The sequence below is a fragment of the Microtus ochrogaster genome, chromosome 10 (genome assembly GCF_000317375.1).
Source record: "Microtus ochrogaster isolate Prairie Vole_2 chromosome 10, MicOch1.0, whole genome shotgun sequence".
NCBI classification, from domain to species: Eukaryota; Metazoa; Chordata; class Mammalia; order Rodentia; family Cricetidae; genus Microtus; species Microtus ochrogaster.
The window spans coordinates 71289605-71311653 of record NC_022016.1 but is presented as its reverse complement, the minus strand read 5'-3'; the positions used below and the strand labels follow the sequence as shown (position 1 = coordinate 71311653).

The following is a 22049-nucleotide window of genomic DNA, read 5'->3' as shown; positions in this document are numbered from 1 at the left end:
CAGAGACAGAGACCCACATTGGAGCACCAGACTGAAATCTCAAGGTCCAAATCAGGAGCAGAAGGAGAGAGAGCACAAGCAAGGAACTCAGGACCGTGAGGGGTGCACCCACACACTGAGACAATGGGGATGTTCTATTGGGAACTCACCAAGACCAGCTGGTCTGGGTCTGAAAAAGCATGGAATAAAACCGGACTCGCTGAACATAGTGGACAATGAGGACTACTGAGAACTCAAGAACAATGGCACTGCGTTTTGATCCTACTGCACGTATTGGCTTTGTGGGAGCCTAGGCAGTTTGGATGTTCACCTTACTAGACCTGGATGGAGGTGGGTGGTCCTTGGACTTCCCACAGGTCAGGGAACCCTGACTGCTCTTCGGGCTGACGAAGGAGGGAGACTTGATTGGGGGAGGGGGGTAAATGGGAGGCGGTGGTGGGGAGGAGGCAGAAATCTTTAATACATAAATATATCAAAAAACAATTGTGAGTTCCTCCTGTTCACTGGGCAAGAGCATCGTCCCCTGCCCACTTCCTTCTACAGGCTTACCACACTGCTCCTCCAGGCCTCAAAACCTTTTATTCTAGCTTCTTATGCTCAAGGTATCTGCCACCTCCCAGAACTCTTTCTCCATACATCAAGAAGAATCCCCACATACCTGAACCTGCTTATTCAATGTGCAAAAGCAAGTTAGAGTCAGCCAGTGTGGTCTGGAAGTACAAGTCTAAGACCCATCGGCTGCACAATCTTGACCAGATTATATAATGCTGTTTATCTCTATTTGGTTTGTATCGCATAACAAAGCACCAGAGACTGCACACCCTATCCACAATGAGTTTCTCTGAAGTTCAAGACCAAGGTCCTGGCAGATTCTGTGTCTAGTTCAAAGACGGTACATGCCTTCTTCGTCCTCCTGTGGTAGAAGGGACAGGGCAACTCTCTGTAGTCTTCTTTTTATAAAGAACACAGCCCCAGTCATGATGAGATCACTTTTTTCCTACCATTGTCTCATTTGTAAAATGAAATGGTTATTACTCATTGGCGAAGATTAAATGTGGAGCATGTAAGTAGCAGAACCTGAGGTATGATAACACAACTGGAGGTCATTACTGTCGTCCCCTTTTGTAGACAAGGGTCAGTCTCCATGAACATTTATCTTCTTCACCAATTCCTTCCAGAACAATGCCTGGTTTCCCTAGGATTTAATGAGTAACTGCGATATAAATTCACATTCTCATTTGCTATCTTAAGGAAGTAAGTACTCACAGATGGCCACTCTCTTTGTCCTACGTCATACTTGTCTATTAGTGGAACAGAGCGGCAGAGTTCAGAGCCTGGTTCTGGGTAACTCAGAGGAAGGTCTGTCTCCTCTCATACCTGAGTGTCTCTGTGTGTGACAGGGAACAGTGCTGCTAACAGTGTAGTGCCACATCGAAGTAATATTCCCTAAATGACCAAGCCTGGTCTTTAAAAGTGGGGTTTTGGAGTATTCTTTGAAGAGTAAAAATGAAGCACCATGTCTCAATTAATTTACGCCATGCCCTGCCTCCTGCTCTCTCATTCCTCCCAACCCTTAGATTGATTACAAAGTCATGATGTTTATGGCCCCCCTGGGCTGAATACTGACCCCCTGCCACCATTATATGAAGCATCAGGGAGAAGACAAAGTTCCAAGGCCCCATGGGTCAGGTCACTGCCATTTCCTGCAATGGTTTCCCCAGCCTACGTTTTCCTGCAGGGTGCAGGCCAGAACAGGGAGGAGAGGTGAGTTGCTGCTGAAGGAACCACAGCATCTCCTGCGAAGAAGGCATTTACCTAATTGCAAAGGAACACATCCCGGTGGCAGACAATAAATGGCATGTGATGCTTCCACGAAGTGAGATGGATGGAGCTCTCTGCTGCTAACCGGCCCGTAACCAGGGTCATTAATCACACCCGCACACCCATGGCTAGTAACGGACTTCATCCTGGGAAATTCCAACTGGAGGAGCCAACAGGTTAAAAGGAAGTCCTTGCCGGCTATGGAAATTCAGGTATCTCTTGGGATTGATGCTAGGCATTTGCCACCTGAAAGGCCCTTTTAATTGATTTTCCCTCATGTTCTCTCTGATCTGTCCGTGAGCTTCCTCATAGCCCAGCCTGCACCCTGAGACATGCCTTAGACCACATGAATTGCTAAGGAACTACTAGGGCGAAAGGAATTTCCCTCCTCCTTACCTGTGCTTAAAAGCCAAGAAAAGTAACTAAGCCACAAGAGCGCCTCTTCTTTGCTGACACACCCCACATTCCTGAAGTCAGATCTGGGTAGGACACCATCAGCCTGTCCCCATTTGCTGAGTGCGTGTTCTGTTTTGCACCATGGATACTATTTTTTGCCCTTAGCTTCACCACACTAACCCCTAACAGTTGAGGAGGTACTGAACAGATTCTTACCTCTTTTGGGTAGAGAGACTTAGGTTTAAGGAGATCAAGTGAACAGTTTGCTCAGAGTTACACAGTTAAAGGCAGTGGTGGACAAAAAGTTCTGTGAGACTGAACTGGACAGCCAGAGCTAGTCCAAGGAGCATGTCCCCAGTACTCTGATCCTACTCTTTTCATTCTTCAGGCTGGGAATCTGAAGTTTCCCCAAGTATGGGCCACAGCCAGCTCTTTCTTCAGCTCCCAGCCAGCATTAGAAAGGTATAACACCGGGCACACCTTTAATCCCAGCATTCCAGAGACAGAGGCAGATGGATCTCTGTGAGTTCAAAGCCAGCCTGGGCTACAAGAGCTAATTCCAGGACAGGCTCCAAAACTACAGAGAAACCCTCTCTTGAAAAAAATAAAACAAACAAAACAAAACAAACAAACAAAAGGTATAACAGCTCTCAGCTCTGGCGTGTTTGAAATAACCATAAAAAGTGGACTTTCATTTTAAAGCCCTTAAGACCCGCACATTGTTACTGGTGAGCTAGGTCCGATAATATTGCTTACCATGGAGAGGGGGAAGGGAAGTGGAGAGGCACTCTGATAACTTCCCTTCTGCGGAAGAAGCAAGCAAGTGATTAGGTAATTTGTAATACATTCCTCAGCTGTGCGGTGTCTGCAGCGCCATGATTTACTTAATTTGATTAAAAAGGAAGAAGCCATCTGACACCCCCTTTGCGGGGAGGCTAAGGGCTGAGTGGTTCTGAACCAGAGGTGGTAGGAGAACACTTTTGGGTCATCAGGGGTTGCTCATAAAAGAGCCCGGGCAATTAGACTGATTTCTTTTGTGTTGGGTGGTTATTTATGATAGAAAGTTTTTAGCTGCTGTTATTTCCTCGCTAGAAACTACACAATCTGGGAAAAAAAGTGAGGGTATGTTCCTCCCCCGGCTTGTCATTCACTAGAGCTACTGACAATTTAGGTCTTGTAGGGCAATGTCCTGAGTGTAAAGGACATTTTATAGTATATCTGACTTCCACTCACAGCATACTGGTAGCATCCCCCTAATTGCAACCAAACAATACCTCTCCATGCTGCCAAGTGCCATTTGAGAGATAAGATTGGCCCCTACTATAAAGTGATGTACTAAAATCCTGAATGCCTTAAGCGTGTGAATTTTGTGTTCATCACCATGTTAATTAATCCCCAGGCAATCAGTACACCTGATACACAGAAGACACATTTGTCATTTAAGTAGATTAGCATAAGATCTACTTGCACATGAACCCTTAAAGGGCATATTCTTTCTGGTCCATTCCCATGGTTTCCTTTCATACATCAGAGTCTTGATTCTTCCACCCAAAATGCTTTTTCCTTCCATTTTCCTTTATTAAAACCCTTCATGGAGCGGGTTAGACTTGCCACCGTCTAATGGAAACCTGACAAGCTGTGCTTAATCTCCAAAACCCACATTAGAGGTAGAAGGAGAGAATCAGGCTTACAAAGTTGTCTTCCGGCCTCAACACTGGCACCTTGGCACACACACACAGGTGCCCCCTTCCCCCCAACACATTATACAACTCACGAGCACATGTAGACACTCTAAAAAGTAAAAGTAAATAAAGCTTTCAGGGTTCCTCCCTTCCTGGCTCTGTTCAGTGGGCTTCTTCACCAAGCTTACCTTTCTTTATCACTCAGCTGATGCACATGTCACCTCCAGAGCCTCCCTTGCTGCTAGCTGTTTCATTTATGGCATACTGCATTGTCTAGGCAAGACATTCAACTATTAGCTAAGATCTGGGCTCCAAACTGTTATCATAGCGCCAACACTCATTAGAAAATGAGTTACCACATTGAAATTACTCCCCTGCTCACAAAAGGCTAAAAAAAGAAAGAAAGAAAGAAAGAAAGAAAGAAAGAAAGAAAGAAAGAAAAAGATTACAGAGATCAAATAAGAGAATGTTTTTGCCGGGTATGGCCACACCCCTGGCACTAAAACGGAGTCAGTTATTCTTATTATTCTCCCATTAAAAAGGATTTCCCTAAAGGCAGCAACCAGTTCTTATCCATCTCTGCATGCCTGGATTCAGGTCTAAGCCTGATCATCGTAGACGCCATATAACTCTCTTCCCACACATACGGAAGTAGATGCTTAGTCTGGGGAATTCTTCAGGATAGTGGAATCAAGGATGCTGGATGTGAGAGAGGGAATATGATGAAAGGGCAAATCCACAAGCCAGAGGGGAGAGACGGCAGGTGCACAAGCTGGGGCAGAACAGGTTACACGTCCATCAAGCCCATACTCCATCTACCTGCTGTGCCACCTTCCTCAAGAGAGGTCTGGGGCAGCTCTTTCTCTCCTGGTTGCACAACCGTGACAAGAGTCTTTCTCCAGCATGTGGGAAAGCTAATTAGAGCTAATTTATTTTCTTCTCTCTGAACCAGGATGCCAGGTAGAACCTGCTGGAGGTCTGTGCCTCAGAGAGAAATGTTTCTGATTATATTTACACATCTGATTTGAGAAGTGCATGGAAACCCAATCATAGCTGTAATAACCCACTCGTTGCCTTGTGGAATGCTCCAGCAGCTGTGGGATAAGCTTTCTGAGGCGCCATTAACCTTCCTCTTCTTCACCAAGTCTCCTCAGACTATGTTCCACACTATTCAAAGTCTCTCTGAAATGTCATGCTATATGTAAATAACAGGTCTAGAGCCAAGTGCATAGAGGAGGGGGGACAGAAACCATTAGCCTGGGTCTACATGCCTGAGTAGGTATTTGCTGCAGAAAAACATCCCAGAACATGGTTGTAGACTTATTTCCAGTCAAATTTCAGAGGACAGGCACAGCATCATAGGAGATGGTTGAGTGCAGCCAAGGGTCTGCTCTGGGAGATGAAAAGGGTTCTGTGACATGGGATGCAAGAAAGGTCTCAGGATCCCAGGGTCTGAAGCAGAACATAGATCATGTGGGAATCTCAACTCTGGGCTAAAGGAACTTCTCTTGACCCGTCTAAGCTGATTTCTCGACTGTAGTGTGGGTGAGACTGCAGTATATACACATGCACAAGGATGCTGAGAAAATGGATTTACATTGTGTGTATAGAACCACATAACACTTGATAAAGGTGAAATAATAGTATGGAATACACAGTGAATATACTAAGTGTACAAATGTTGTATAAAGAAGGGGAAAAGAGTACTAGGCCAAAAGACATAACTACTTTTGTTAGTATCTTCACCTTGCTCATTGGAGAAAACCCTTGTATGCCCATCTTATTGATCCTAGGATTTGAAAACTGTTAGAGTAAATCACATGGTATTAGTGAAGAATTTTGTGTAGCCCCTGAAAAGAGGGAGGCACTCAATAAATGGCTGGCAGTAACATGAGAGAACACTGTAAAGCAGCCCTCAGTGTTGTGTGTGGGCTGCCATCGAGAACAGGGTATACAGGGTCCCTGGATCCATGGAAGAGCAGCAGCCCTTCATCACTGATGTGGGGATGTAGAGAAAGGGTCCACATTACAGGCAAGGGTGTGTATTTGTCTAGTGTCTGGTGACAGGTGCAGCCTTGTTTGGTGACAGTCTATCTTAAATGTCTGTGTTTCCCCTTCATTCTCAAATTTTACCTTATAATTTTTTATATTACATTTCCCCTTTTTGCTTATTCTGTTTCCTTTTACATGGCCAAAGGTCATGTTCCTGAAATTACTTTACCTTTCATGCATTCTGGTTTCATGTGGTTTTAGAAAATGGCTTTTAAAAGCTGGTTAGAATTTTGTAGAAAGTGCGGGGCTGCTCCTGAGTGCAGAGCCTGAGGGGTCTGTTCTGAGCAGGGCCACCTAAGCCATCTAAGAGTGTGACAGGTCACACTCCCGATGCTTCTTTGCAAGAGAATCATTCACCCAAACCCAAGCCCTCCAGCCTGTCGGCTGTCTCTTCTTCCTGTGCTTGGCTACTCTGCCCCTTACTGGTCTTAGTTGAGACACACTTCCTGCAGTTAGTTAGCTCTTTCCAAGCCTTTTAAACACACCATGGCTTGCTCCAGGGGTCCAGTTAACAGAATGTGGGGAGGAGTCACTGGAGCAGCTCTGAGCTGTAGTTTCAGAAAGCTAGCTGCTGCACAAATCGGGGCTTTTCATTCTCTCTGCAAGTCCAGAAACACAACATCTAAGAGCTAGCGATCTTGGGTGCCAGGTGACATTTTAAACTCTCTAGGTGAGTTGACTTATTTCATTATCATGTCAATTCCAAAAGGAAAATGTTATTACTACACCTACTATTATTACACTCGTTATTACTACACTTTCAGAAGTTGGATGCAAGGCCATACAGCCAGGGAGCTCAGGGCTATAGGCCATGTACCCTCAGAACTCTCAGGGTTTCATTAACCACTCTATTAAATTTCTGAAGCATTAAATGTCTTTTGCAAGTTAAAAAAAGAGAATCCATGGAAAGTATAGATTCTAATATCTGAACTGACTCCAAAATTTGACCCATCAGGGCTACAGTTAAAAGTCTACAAGGCCGCATTGTTCTAGATCATAAGAAATGTCACCTGACCCCAAAGGCAACCTGCCCTAAAGATGACAACACAGCCTGCCATCACAAACTCAGAATGTCCTGATTCCCTTTTCCATACTGAGAAGTGGAGCTATAACGTGTGAATGAGTACATGCTTGTAAAAGCCCGTTAGGAGTGAGAGTTCTCCTACGTCCCTTTCTTCTTACACGTTCAAGAGGCAAGTGCATGCTCATCTGGCAGATATTGGAGTTTATTGAATCAATCAATAGATCCGTCCATACATCCATCCATCCGTCTATCCATCTATCCATTCATTTATCCATCCATCCATCCATCCATCCATCCATCCATCCATCCATCCACCTTTTCATTAATCCAACAGTATCTCAACACCTACAGTCCTATTGCCTTAGGTGCTCTGGATGTGAGGATGAGCAGCAGACAGTGGTAGGTCTCTTCTCACACCCCAGAGCACAGCTCTGTAGCTTCCATCAGGCTCATGGCACAGGGAATGTGACCTGAGTCATACATTTGCATCTGTATCATAATCTGAACTTCAAGGGTCTTTTAAAAGGTTTCTGATTTTGCGTGTGTGTGTGTGTGTGTGTGTGTGTGTGTGTGTGTGTGTGTGAGAGAGAGAGAGAGAGAGAGAGAGAGAGAGAGAGAGAGAGAGAGAGAGATGAGTGTATCTCTGTGCTCACATGTGTCAGCATGTGTTTGGAGGCTAGAAGCTAACATTAAAGCAGGAGTCTGCTTCAGTCACTCCCATCTCATTTTCTGAGGCAAGGTCCCTCAGTTGAACTCAGGGTTCATGGATATGTCTAGTCTAGCCAGTCAGCTTGCTTTCTTCTCTACTCTCTGAGCACTGGAATTTCTTGGGGGTGGAGGCTACCATGCCCACATGGGATTTCTGTGAGTTCTAGGGATCTGGTTTAGGGGACTCAAATCTGGTCCTTATCTTCATGCTGGAAGATCTTGTTCCATGGAGCCACATTGCCAGCTTAAGAGTCTTGAGATGAAAAGGTATTAAGTGAGATGGTTATCAGAATACTGACGACAAGTTTTTAGATCTTTTTAATTATCTTAGCAGTTAAATAATAAGTTTAATTTTCTATGATCATGATATTTTCCTCCTCCCTTTCCATAAATTTATATAGTGAAACCAATTCACAGATCTCCAGTACAACAGTATTATAAGTGGGTCTTTGGGAGGTAATTAGCTCACGGGGTAAAGCCCCCACAAATGGAATTAGCACCCATATCAAGGAGTCCCCATATACACTGTACAATATGGAAACACAGTGAGAAGTCACCATGAAACAAAATGAGCCTTCATCAGAACAGCTATGTAAGAGCCTTGGTCTAAAATTTTTTTTCCAGTCTCTAAAGCTGGGACAAATCACCTTCTTTTGTTTATAAGCCACTCAAATGCTATTTATCTATCAGAATGTCTTCATGTTAGCCTAAGCAGCCCAGCCTCATGGCTGCTCATGAGGTACTAGGATTTGGAAGGCAACCAAAAATGAGGCTTGTGCCTAACCTCCAGTATGTCTGTGTCACAGGACAAATGCATAGGTAGACAGTTGAGACTTGGCATTGAGAGTATCATCAAAGGATTACAGACCTATGGGAGCACAGGTGGAGGCTGAATTAATCACTTGTTGATGGTACTGTGGGCAACAAGAAAGTTTGGAAAGTTTCACAGTTTGAACCTAGACTGGGAACAAGGAGAAAGAGAAAAACATGGGACATACAAAAGAGAGACTTTAATTTTGTTTTGTTTGAGATAGGTGTTGTGGTGTGCATAAGAATAGCTCACACACCTAGTCCTCAGGGAGTGGCACTATTTGAGAAGATTATGAGATGTGTTTTTATTAGGGTAGGAGTGGTCTTGTTGAAGGAAGTGTATCACTGGGTATGAGGTTTCAAAAAGCCCACATCAGGCCCAGCATCTCCTGTCTCTCCTCCCAGATTGTGGACCAGAATATTGCTCTCAGTTCCTGCTCTAGCACCATGTGTGCCACCATGCTCCCCACCAGGATGATAAGGGACTGAGAATCTCAAACTGTAAGCAAGCTCCCAATGAAATACTCTCTTTTATGAATTGCCTTCTTCATGATGTCTCTTCGCAACAATCAAATAGTGACTAATACAGAAGTTGGTGCCAGGAGTAGGGTGTTGCTGTGACAGTCCTGACCATAGTATTTGTTGGGGGAATAAAGAAGACTTTCGGACATTGGGCTAGAACAGTGGTTGGATGCTTCAAGTGGGGCTTAATGGGTCATCTAGTAAGAACCAGAAGACAGTACTGAGGACAGTGTGAACTGTGGGAGCCTGAAGCAAGATGTTTCAGAGGGGAAGAATATCAGAAAGTGACCCAAAGACCATTCTTGTGATGTTCTTGTAAAGAAGGTGAAGAAGTGCTTTCTGCTCTTGTCCACAAAACATCTAAGGCTAAGTCAAAGAGTTTTGAATTAATCTCACTGGCAGAGGAGATTTTTAAGATGTCTAGTATTGACTATGTCACGTGGTTATTAGTAATCACTTACTCAGATCTACAATATAATTGTGTAAGCTGGACAAAGAGAACTAAAAAACACACAGTGAAGAAAACTGGAGCATGAAGAAACGGAATAGTGCTAAGTCCAGTGATCAAAGAGATAAAAGGTTTATAAAGTAAAGCCTGGTGTTATATGGGAAAAAAGGGAATGATGACCTCAGAGCAAGACCCCACCCAGGTAAACTTCCACAATGTGAAAAATAAGCAAGGGGATTAAAGGGACTCTTAAACCAAGAAGGGAACCATAAGAAAAGAAAACTGTGCCAAATGTAGTTGAAAGAGGGGGCCAAGTTCCAGTGCCATCAAGAAGCAGAACCTGGTAGCTTCAGGCATGTTCTGGTATGTCCCTGCATGGAAGCCCAGAGAGGCTATTGTGTAAAGTTATGAAGGTGAAGCCTGGATTTCACTGGAGACCTCCAAGATGTTGAATTTTTTTTATTTTTATTATTTATTTATTTATTTATTTATTTATTTATTTATTTTTTTGCCTAGGAGAGCTGCAGACAAGGTGTGGAACAAGCCCAGGTGAAAGAAGTTTGTTGCAGTCAACTAAACCAGAGGGAGTTGGAATTTTAAAGTTGATCTTTAGCATAGTAGTAAGCTGAAAAAAATGAGAATAATTTTAAAGTATTGGTTCATCACTCTATAGACACATATCAATAAATGTATAGAGATAGAGTTGAAATATATATATATATATATATATTTATGTATCTATATCTTAGCTTAGCTTCTTTAAAAAAGTAAAATTTGCAAGACCACCACAATAACATTCTTGAACCAGAGTATGGAACTAGACTTGCCATTCAGCAGTGAGAACCCCAGGGCACATTCGTAAACTCTCCAGTCTCAGTTTCCTCATCTACACAACAACACAAAAATAGACCCTTCCTCCCTAGGGCATTGTAAAGATGTAATGAGCTCACCACCGTACCTGGAGCACAGCTCTCCACATGGGGTTTGTTACCACCTGCGCTATCGCTGAGCCCTGATGTCATCAGCAGAACGAATACTCTCGAGTCCTATTTCATATAAATGATGGTTTCCCCATATTATATGTGAGCAATCTACATGAGTATCATTGACAGCTTTTCTTTGGCACAGATGAAGAACAGAAAGCTTGGGAGTCAGTTCTGAGGAGATGATAAAGACTTAAACAAAGGCAGACGAGGAAAAGGCATCCACAGAATGGCAGAACTCAGGGGCAATTGTTGCAAGGTATTTATGAGCAGGGAGATCTGGGAAAACCTCAGCAACGCTTTCTGAGTGACACCGAGAGCAGTAGCTGGGGACCGCCACAAAGAGCGATGGTAAAGGAGGGTTGACAAGTCCCAGCAGGCCTGGCCCAAATGCAACACAGAGCAAGCCAGAAGAAAGCAGTGTGTCTTGTTCTGCTCCTCTGTGAGGCTTTCAATCAGCACTAGCTTCCTGGCAGGGTGAGACAGGGCTCCAAATGGTACAGGTTATTCAGAAGTCACCAGAGAGAAATAGATGAGGAAAACCTTGAAGAATGAGCACAATCTCTGATGGGATGCAGTTACCATAGAGACCACTCTCGATGTTAGCCAGGAAGGGCAGCCCTGTCCTCCGAGTAGTTAATAAGCTATTGACCAAACATGAAGATACCAGCAGGTGAGTGGAATGCAGCTGCTACATCATAGCAGACTGTGCTAAGATCAAACAGAGGAGCAAGCAGTCATAAATCAACCAGCCACTGTAGACACTGAGTCAAGTCCAGGAGAATCCAACAAGATTCCAACCTGCTATGCACAGCACAGGGAGGATGTCCCAGAGGCAGGGGCCCAGGAGAGAGATGCTCATGTTTGCCCAGACTTGCTTAGGACTTTAAAAGACAAAACAGAACAGCACCACTTGCAGGCATCCAGACAGTGAGAAAGGATGTGAAAAAGGTTAGTTGAGAAAACCATACGAAGGCAGTAGAAGAGAAAACACAACATATTGCCCAACACTCAGTCAAGCTGAAGACACAGCAGGGGGATCCAAGCTTCCAGAATCAAGTACTGTTGATGATGGGTGGTGAAACAGAATTCCAACCACGTCTTTCTGAGGCCAGGCCTTTGGGTCCTTTGCTGGGCTGCCCTTCCAGGTAAATGTTCAAAGATAAGAGCACTAGTTTCCTATTTTACTTCCCATCTCTGTTCCAACCACAGGAAGCAATCACAGCTGAGCCATACTGGTCCCTGCAGCCCTAGGACCTTGAACTGTGCCTTCTAGATTCACACCTATTTGCATAATTGCTGGATTAGCACTCAAGATTCTTCCAGATGCTCTGGAACAGTTGGCCCTACTTCCTGCCTCCTCTTATGCCCTGGGCTATATTTAAAATACCAGATCTTCTTGTCTTACACATTAGGCTCCCTCAATCTAAAATGCCCTTAACATTATTTCCTGCTTAACTAAACCTTATGGTGCTTCAAAACCCAACTGAAGGGCCCTATCATCCATTCATCTAGTCATTCATTCATTCATTCATTCATTCATTCAACAAGAGCTAGTATCTGTCAAGTGCCCAGAACATTCTTTGTGAGGCTTTCCTTAGTACTTTCTCACCCCTTCCATACCTCACTACCATGAGGCACCTGCTCCGAGCAGGACTGTATGTTGAGGTGTCTGTCAAGCTCATTACAGTCTAGATTCCTTGAGGGCATATTGCGTCTTCCTCATATTCTAGCTTCTTTTCTAGAATTAAGCACATAGCAGCTGCTCAATAAATATTTATTAAAGAATGAATAAAAGAATACATGGATGAATTGCATTTCAAATTCTATTCAGCTTACTGGATTCTGAAGAGAAGTCTCCAAGCCATCAAGTGGGCACGAGATGAACCGTTCTCGTGTGCATTACTTAATAAAAAGAGCTCTGGGTCAATTGAAAAATTTAAAGTCAATATGAAATTGATCCTCATCAGCACTTTCTCCTCCAAATATATAGACAAAGGGGCATTTCTGAAACATATGTATTAGTGTTGCATTTTCTGCTCCACAGGCTCAGCGATCGTTGTCACCTCTGAGTCCAGTTCTCATTAATTTATGGGGCATCCAGCATAATCAGCAATAGGATTCTTGGCAGCAGAAATTGGAGACTAGGCTAGGATTCGAGTGAGTTCTAAGTTGCAAATGAGCTATTTCCTTGCATATTTTCTCTTAGAAGTTACGGAGCACAATTTTAATGATGCCGAAGGCCTGTAGGCAGGATGTTCAAGGACCCTTGAAGAGTCTCAGCCAACCTGACCCCTTCCTCTGTGCAGGAGAAGGAATGCAGACAACCCAAATCACACACGGATAGCACTTTCTCCATCCAGTTGAGCAGCTGTATAAATATAGATATGTCCAGGAGAAAAAAAATAGGAAAATAGAATTCATTGCTGAAAGAAGCATGATGCCAAGATAATCCCTGGGTGTAAGAGTCTGGTGCCCAATACTCCACATGTGTGCTCCTTATTCGTGCACTGCTGTGTGCTCTGTGGTGAGTAGCACAGACAGAATTAGGACAATGGGTCTAGATGCCATGCTTGTCTTTCATCTTGATTTACAGCACTGGGGAGTGCCACAAGAACTCCTGAACTACCCATGCCCAATGTTAACCCAGAATTGTTTTGCTTCCAAATGTCTCTCTTAAAACCTTTAGGCAAGTTCACACCTGCTGTCTCAGAGTTGGCACACAAGCAGGGGGTAGAGTGGGCCTGGGCTGCCCGTCTTAACCTGAAAGCTTACAGGAAAGGAGATGGGGAGGGGTCCCAGGAGTAACTCTCCTCACTACAGGTGGGAGTTCCTGGCTTAGTTTCCCACAAAAAAAAAAAAATTCAGGTGGAGTCTGGGGCAAAGAAGGGCAGGGGTTAAGGGAAAAAGCCTGCAGGGGACCAAAAAGAATTGAAATAAGAAAGGGGCTTTTATCCCAAAGGGCACCCCTCTGAGTTTAGTTACCTGTTCCCAGATGGAGATGTATGGTATTTACACACATATATACACACAAATACAAATATACATGTTCATAGAAATTCATCTACGCAAAAGCATGGGAATTACAGATTTGAAGATATCATCATATTTAGTGCAACTCTAGCCATATACCCAAAAGGTATCATTTCTACTTTTACAAGGGACATTCAAAGCAGTGATGTTATATAGCGAAAGTCCCACAATCAACAGACAGAAATTCAAGATTTGAACCCATTGCTACTTTCTTGAGTTTTTAAATCAGTTACCTGATCAAGAAAATTTTTACTTTTGAGACAGAGTCTCGGGTATCCCAGGCTAGCGTACACTTGCTAAGTAGCTGAGGGTCTCCTTGAACTTCGAACTCGCCTTCCAAATGCTGGCATTATAGGCATGTACCACTCAGCCAGTAATTGTCCTAATTATGAAAAGCAATTAAAGTTGAGACTGGTGCTCTCCAGCCCAGAAAAGAAAAGTGTTATGTGCATCATATTCTGTGTAACCTTTGACCTCCATAGAGTCCTCTGGTCTCAAGCTTCCTGTTTCCCCTTCTCTCTCATACAATTGCAAGACATTACTTGATCACATCCTGAGATGCTTGGAATGATAAGTCTCTCAATGAATCAGGCATCCAAAGCCATTTTTCCTACTTTGTTAAAGTTTCTTTTTAATTATCTTGCTTTTTGGTATTGTATGTGTGTATCGTATGCTTGGGAGTGTATGCATGTTCACAGACATGTGTATTTGTGCGTAGAGAGGGTCAGGTCGACACTGAGGGGCTCCCTTAATGGTTCCATTCATTATATATTGAAGCAGTGACTCTTGCTGAAACTGGAACTCAGTGTATTGCTTCAATCTGACAAGCCAGCTTTGTGCCAGGGGTTTCAGGCAGACTACCGTATCCACTCAACTTTATGTGAAATTTGGGGATCTGAACTCTGATCCTCATTCCTGGAAGGTAAACCGTTTACCTGGTGAGCCAGCACACTCCCCCTTGTCTTTCTCTTCATATTTACAAAAGATATACAAGTTTAGAAGAAAACACACATGGAGAACAATGGAAAGGTGTTCTTTTCCCACTTCGGGGAAAATTCTGTTGGGTGTTAATGCTGTTTTTAGCCTTCATTAGGGGTCTGTGATGACGCAGCTAAGCATATGTTTGCAAGGAAAAGATTGTGGCGAGGTTCTAGTTCCTCCCGTCTGTCTATATGTCGTTAACCACATTAAAGAGCCTTTGGAAAGTAGTTGTATCTAATTACTACCTACGTAAAGGGGGAAACACTGAAACCATTTTCTCGTTTGTGAAAGTTTGCTTCTTGCTCACTTTCAAACTCCCGAGAAACTTTATGGAAATGAATGTGTTGGCTCACAAATCTTTGTTTTATCTATTTTGAGGATGCAATACTAGAAGAGGGATCCTGGGGTGGAAAGTTGTATTGCCACTGAAAACTCCTCCGGACAGTTTATGGTGGCAAAATGCTTGGCAGAGCTTCCTTCCCACCCCAGAATATCAGACTTTCTGATGGGGCCCTTTGACATGGCTAGGAAGGTTTGTGTATATTTTAATAAGAATCATTTAAAGGATCATGCTGAGACAAGAGAGCATCTTTGTCACCTATTCTCTTGGGCATATAGCTAAACTACATTTGCTGTTCCTTCCCAGTTAAGTGGGTTCTAAGGCTGACCTCCCACCAACGGAATATACAGTTAGACAGAAAGCATACCATATTCAGTAAGAACCCCTCCAAACCCATCAAGTGGCATTTTCCTCTTCCCGTCCTCTTCTTCAAGACTTCAGGAACGTGAGAAGATGATGGTAACAGAAGAAAGGCTGGAATACAACCCAGTTCTCCAAATGGGTGCACCGAGTGGAACAATACCCTGCAGTGGTACTAAGACTAAAATTGGGGAGAGTTGTTGATTAAGGAAGCCAACTTTACACTTTCTAACTACTGCAAAGAGTTTCTGATTCACTCAAAAGTCCTCAAGCCCAGGAGCCTCGGCTGATGTTTTTAGCTTCTTGCCCTCCGCTGGCCAGCATGACTTTTGAGAGAACTGTGCCCAGGTGAGTGTCCAACATGATGGGAGGAAGTAAGCTGGCATGTGCTGAGAGAATCAATGGGACCCTCAAGAACTCTGAATGCCAACTTGCAGCACTTAAGATACGTTTCACCGTCTGAAGAAGATCTAGGTCTCCGCCTCTTAGGGCATGTGAGAGTTTTCTCCTACAACAAGCCCACATCATAGAACACATGGACACAGGAAAAGGCCAGTGCCTGTGCAAGTCCTCCAGAGAAGGCTGCAGCTCACAGGAACACAGAGAATTCACTTCTCTTCCCCTGTGGATGCTATTTACAGGGTGCAGTGTATGAGCTGGGTAAATATCTTGTCCATCCAAAGAATTTCAGAAGAGGACCCATTGTCTTCCTGGTAGGCTAGAAGGAGAAAGCCATTCTTGCACCTCTCATCCTTTACAGAGAGGACTACATATACATAAGGTAAGGTTGCAAAAGCAAATCTTCTAGAATTTTCCTTGGGCCTTTCCTCCAGGTGTTAGCTCATATCAAACTGGTGGCATGAAGTAGAGGAGACAGAAGTCACATCCTGGCTGTCCAGGGGTCTAATCATGTACATATCTCACTATGGTGGCAGTCGAAGAATATACAATTATATAACCAATTTTAATTTTATTGAAACAACAAACCTGAGCTTCCATAAGAGCCCCCTGCCCATGGGGCCATCAGTTGTCATTCTGCCATGCAGTTCTTCCGTTTCCCCATTTTAATATTACTTGTTGAATATTTTCCAATGATTAAAATCCTCATTTCCTTTCTGGATACCAACCTGTGCATTTCCTATAAAAAACTTCCCTAGCTTTACATCACCCATCCCATCAGAAGGAAGAAATCCTTCTTTCCATCGCAGGATGCTGTATGGACTTGGTTACACCACTGTCAGTGTTGGTACCTCAGCTGTCAAATCTGAAATCCAGAAGCACAGGTCTCTGAAGTCTTTTCAAGCTTCAAAACTTTCTTTTATTTGCCAGTAAAGCAGAACATGATTATGTATGCACACTCATAAAATATCACATAACTCTTTTATGTTTTCTAAATGAAAAGTGTTTATAAAAATTTCCAAATCAAAACACCAAAATTTCAATCCCGCATATTTTGATAACTGATAAAGCACTCTAGAAATTGTACACTTCTCACCAATAAAATTCCAACTCTTTCATTTTTTCTAGTTCTCAGACATTTAACAAATGGTTTTAAAATATTAGTGGAGGAGGGGAGAGATGACTCAGTGGGTACAGAGATTGTCACACAAGCATTAAGACCAGACTTTGAATCCCTAGACTCTACATAAAATCTGGGCACAAGGACAACATTTGTATAAACAGGTACTCATGCAGCAAGATGGGAGGAGAAGGCAAGAGAATCCTCAGATTCATCAGCCTGGCATGACAACAGACAGCAACAGAGATATACTATCCCCAAATAAGCTGGATGATGAGGATGCATATCCAAGGATGACTTCTGGCCACCACCAGTTTGTCATGAGCATCTATATTCATACACATGAATGTATTCCCCATATAATGTGAATACATAATGTGTGTATATATTATATATTATATATACACATTATATAGGGAATACATTCATGTGTATGAATATAGATGCATGTGACATATATACATCTATAGAATATCAGTAAAAATGTTCTCGAATAAGAGGAACAGAGTTGAGCCGGGCGGTGGTGGCACACGCCTTTAATCCCAGTACTCGGGAGGCAGAGGCAGGCGGATCTCTGTGAGTTCGAGACCAGCCTGGTCTACAGAGCTAGTTCCAGGACAGGCTCCAAAGCCACAGAGAAACCCTGTCTTGAAAAACCAAAAAAAATAAAAAATAAAAAATAAAAAAAAAGAGGAACAGAGTTAGAGCATCAATGTAGTTGCTTTACCTGTATATTCTAGACATAACTTATGCCTTTGGGTCTCAGTTTCTCCATTTGTCAAATGGCAGTAGTGCTAATATCATTTCACAGGGTGATTGAGTAGTTTACATTAGACTACTTCCTACGTAACAAAATACAAGTCTGTCGTATTAGTACGAGTGAATCTCTGCTCTAATAACTATTTACACCACTATTAGATTAAGCATCGCAGAGTCTCAGAATCATGTCCAGCTAGCTATACTGCCTCTCTGTCTGTAAAATGATGACGAATCTTTAAAAGCCCTCAGATGTCTCAGCCCTAACTGCCTTTGACGACACTTGAGTGGTGTGCTGGCTAGTTCTCTGTGATCTTGACACTAGCTAAAGTAGTCTGTCTGAGAAGAGCAAGCCGAGATTGTGAATTCCTTCACCAGACTGGCATGTGGGCAAGCCTGTGGGGTGTTTTCTGCATTGAGGATTGGGAAGGGAGAACCCAGCTCACTGTTAGTGGTGCCACTCCTGGGCTTGGTGGCCGTGGGTGGCGTAAGAGAGTAAACTGGGCAAGCCATGGAAAGCAGGCTACTCAGCAGCTCTTCTGTGTGGTCTTTTCTTCTAGGTCCTGCCTCCAGATTCCTGCCTTGAATTCTGGCCCGGACTTCCCCAGGTGATGGACTAGGAGCTGTAAACTGAAATTGAAATCGGCTCCCCCCTTCCTCTTCAAGAGTGTTTATGGTCATGGAGTTTTATCACAGCAACAGAAACCCTAACTAAGACAAGTGGCCACCTTTTCTAGACTAAGCACATACTGTGCACATAGAACGGAAGAATTAGACCGGCACAGGGTCAAATCCCAGGTTTGTAAATGGACATTTATGGGAGCTTGAGAAAATTTGCTTCCCTCTTGGGACCTTGATATCTTTATCTATAAATCAGTTCGATAATGCCAGGACAAAAGGGTGTTTGAAAATAAAACTGTAACAATGCCCTCAGGCATGCAGATACAATACCTCACACATAGCAAGCACTGGGCAGGAATTAGTGTCTTGTTCATTCCTCCTTCTTTTCTCTGGAGCACCCGAATGCTCAGATTCCAGCATAAACCTTAGTGTAAACGCATGTAGGGGTGGATGGGTTGCTCCTAGCCAGATAATGCCAGAGAATGGCTGGAACTGAAGCCTCCATTGCGCATCGCAACAGGGTCCTGCATGAGCCTCTCACCCACTGCGCTCATCCACACGATTTCACCATGAGTGCTGAATTTTTTTATATATATAAAAAGAAAGATTATTCTCAATGATGCATGCGATAAATATGCAGGCTTTAAACCTTTTAGAAATATTAAAGATTTTACTGCTCAGTGTTTGACAGACTTGATTAATCCCTTCCACACAGAAATAGTCAGGAGGATAGTCGCCGTTGGGTTTGAAAGCTCCGAGAGTGTTCTTTGATAAAGGCAAAGAGAAGGTAAAGGGCTTTTTAAAAAGAGTGAGCGATTCTCCTGCCACACAGAACAGACAAAGAATTCGAAGCCCCAGAATGCTGCGCAGTGTGGCAGTGAGCTGGAAGTCAGGGCGGGGGCGGGGTGCAGCAGAGCCATGTTTTAAACCTTTCTCCTTCACAGGAGTTTGCCAATGAAAGGCACATGGCCAGCTTGACCATCGGATGAGAATCTAATAGGTTTCTTCTCCGCTGGGTTCCAAGTGGATGTTGTGGGAAAGGGTGACGGGGGCAGGGGCAGCCAGGGCAACACAGACTTCAGAGAGAAATGAAATGGACAGTCCACTGCCTCCTCCCTGTACTTCCTGTCAACAGGGCTATACCTGCCTGTATCTCTCCAGTCTTCAGGTTAAAAAAATAACACTTGACTTAATTGTTTTCAGTTTATTTTTCTTATCATAACTATTAGCACATATTAATTGCACAAGTGTATAGGATTCATTGTGATTTTCAAAAAAAAAAAATGTGTCATACATCCATCACAGCTGTCTACCCTTCTCCCGCCGCCCTCCCCTCCCAGCATGCTTTTTGATCCCTACTGGTCTGCTTTCTACTTTCAAACCAGGGCATTTCCCCTCTACTTTATTAAGCACTGCTAAAAAGTAGGAATACATTTTGACCACTTTTTCTCTGCTAGCTACTGCCTAGCTTTTGTATATAATACGTATCTATGACTTGGAGAGTTGTGTTTAATGAATACAACTCTCTGAACAAGATAAATAAATAAATTGGATTTCATACATAGAATCCTCTAAAGACGCAGGTAGTGCCAGCACTCCTATTTATGGGTGATGCTTTAAAAATTGGCTGCCTCTCTCCAGGCTAGGCTAGAAAAGAAATTATTTCAGAAGGTAAAACAACCGTACGTCCAAGTCCAGCTCAAACCTCCTGCAGCAAATAGTATGTGTTCTCCCTCACTCATAGATCAGCTGGGAATGGCTTTCAGCTCGGCTTTATTGCCTAGGGAAGGTGGCTTGTCAACTTCCTAGTAGGTACCTTTGATGAAGAATTGTGGGGAACCATGGAGGACAAAGGAGGGTACCCCAAATTCAGCATTTTGTTCCTTGGCAATGTTGGCCAAAGCTTTGAAATGAGCGGCACACCCCCAAGCTAAGTGCTCAAGGATGATGAAGAAGAAGAGCTGGGAAGGACGGGCTCCATTCATTGCTACAGTTTCATCTGTGAATATCCACCGTGATGCCAGACACATGCGGCCTCTTTCAATCTGCCACCTCTACAAGCCTCACTGTACCCCCACCTGCTCTGAGCTTTTCTTTGTCACCCAGGTCAGTCTGCGACCCCAGCCCCTGTTCTATTTTTATGAAAGCATTTCCCCAACAGGAAACACCAACATATCTGCCACGAGATATTATGGGGGCAAAGGTGTAATTCAATTACGTGACTTAATCAATTCAAATGGCTAATGTACAAGAATCTCAGGATGTCATCCAGCTTTCAACTGAGGGGGAATAATTGTTCCATAATTTCTTAATTCTCCCACAAGACAGCTTAAATTAAAGGATGTCAATTTGCAAAGCCAGGCTGCATTGTGTTCTTAAATTGGGCCTGAAATAGCCCCACGAAGCAGGGTAATAAGGCCAAGAGCGCTGCCCAGAGTGCCTGGTGCTATGCGAAATTGTTTAATACGGTCAGACCTTTTAATCTTCATATCTACTGATGCAGAAAGCCGCGTATTTCTGTCCCTTATGATAAGAAACATTACTTTTTAAATTCCTTGGCGAGGACTACAGATCTTAGGTAGCCAAGACAGTAGGGCTTTCTATTTCTATTCCTGTGAACATTTCCTTTTCCCCTCAAATTGGTTTTATTCTAATCCACTTAGTTCCCAGTCTAAGTGGGAAATGAGTAACCGGAATGGAAGCACATGTGAGGACAAAGGCACGCACCTTGTGGTTCTTGGTCCCTGCTGCTTCCTACCTTAGTCCATAGTCAGCGGTTAAACAAATGAAGGCCCTGATGTGTTCCCTCTGGAGCCGACAGCGAGCTCCAGAAAGGGGGAGAACAGAGAAACATAAAATCAGAGAGTCAGCCGGGCGATGGTGGCGCACGCCTTTAATCCCAGCACTCGGGAGGCAGAGGCAGAGGCAGGCGGATCTCTGTGAGTTCGAGACCAGGCTGGTCTACAGAGCTAGTTCCAGGACAGGCTCCAAAGCCACAGAGAAACCTTGTCTCGAGAAAAAAAAAAAAAAATCAAAGAGTCACAGGGGCTAAGGGGTGATTTGAAATAATTTTATGAAAGAATCAAGTATTGGACTCACAAGTATCCTAACAACTGGTCCAGTCAGTGTGTCCAGGCTGCTCAGGGGCGATGCTAGGGGAGGTGAGTCCCCAGGATCTGGATGGAAGGGAATTCAGTGAAGCTCTTCTGAGACTGCCAAGCCCACAAGTCAGGAATCATGGAGAAGAGGCAGGGAGCAGCTGCAATGAAAGAAGCCCACGTCAGTCTGGAGAGCAGACTCCAGGAGAAGAGAATACCAGGATGGAGTTCAGAGGATCCCAACAATGGAGTTTGTATCAAATGTTTGGGGAGGGAGGAGGCCTGAGGTCCAAAGTATGTATGGGAGGCTGAGCCTTAGCAAAGGACTGGGCGGTGTGGAAAACACACGGAACCTCAAGTGTTCCTCAAAGTCTGTTTCAATATTTTAGATGGGATGATACACACACAAGCCCAAACCCCTAAAGCTACACATAGTACATTCTTCACTCCATGAGTCTATCTGTGGGAGTAAATACATTGGAAGCAAAGGTTAAAGGAGGTGTATATTTTGGGAGGGGAGAGAGAACTCATCAGTTAAGAGTGCAAATGCTCTTGCAGAAGACCTGGGTTTGGTCTCCAGCACCGAGATGGGGGCCCATAACAACATGCAACTCCAGATCCATGGCATCCAGTACCCTCTTCCAAACTCTGTGGGTGCCTACCCTCACATACACATGTACAAATAACAATAACTTAAGAATAACAGTAAATCATATTTTAAATGTATGTTTTAAATCTTGACAGATGTTGCCAAATGAACATCTGCAGTGGCTGTAATTGTGTGCTCTCTTCAGCACTGGGCCACGCTCATGAACAACCAGATCCGAACTCCGTTTGCGGAAAGACAGGAGATAGAAACCGCAATTATGACAATACTTATGCTGCTAGTTCATGA

At 43.7% G+C, this 22049-nt stretch overlaps 1 protein-coding gene across 5 annotated transcripts in view; it reads right to left on the bottom strand.

Moving 5' to 3' along the window:
- Positions 1-22049, bottom strand: part of Dab1 (DAB1, reelin adaptor protein) — a 1103453-nt gene that overhangs the window by 768711 nt on the left and 312693 nt on the right. For all 5 annotated transcript variants that reach the window (XM_026782357.1, XM_026782360.1, XM_026782361.1 and 2 more), the window contains exon 2: positions 21156-21315. The gene's annotated coding sequence lies outside the window, so the exon portion shown is untranslated. The remainder of the gene's footprint in view (positions 1-21155; positions 21316-22049) is intronic.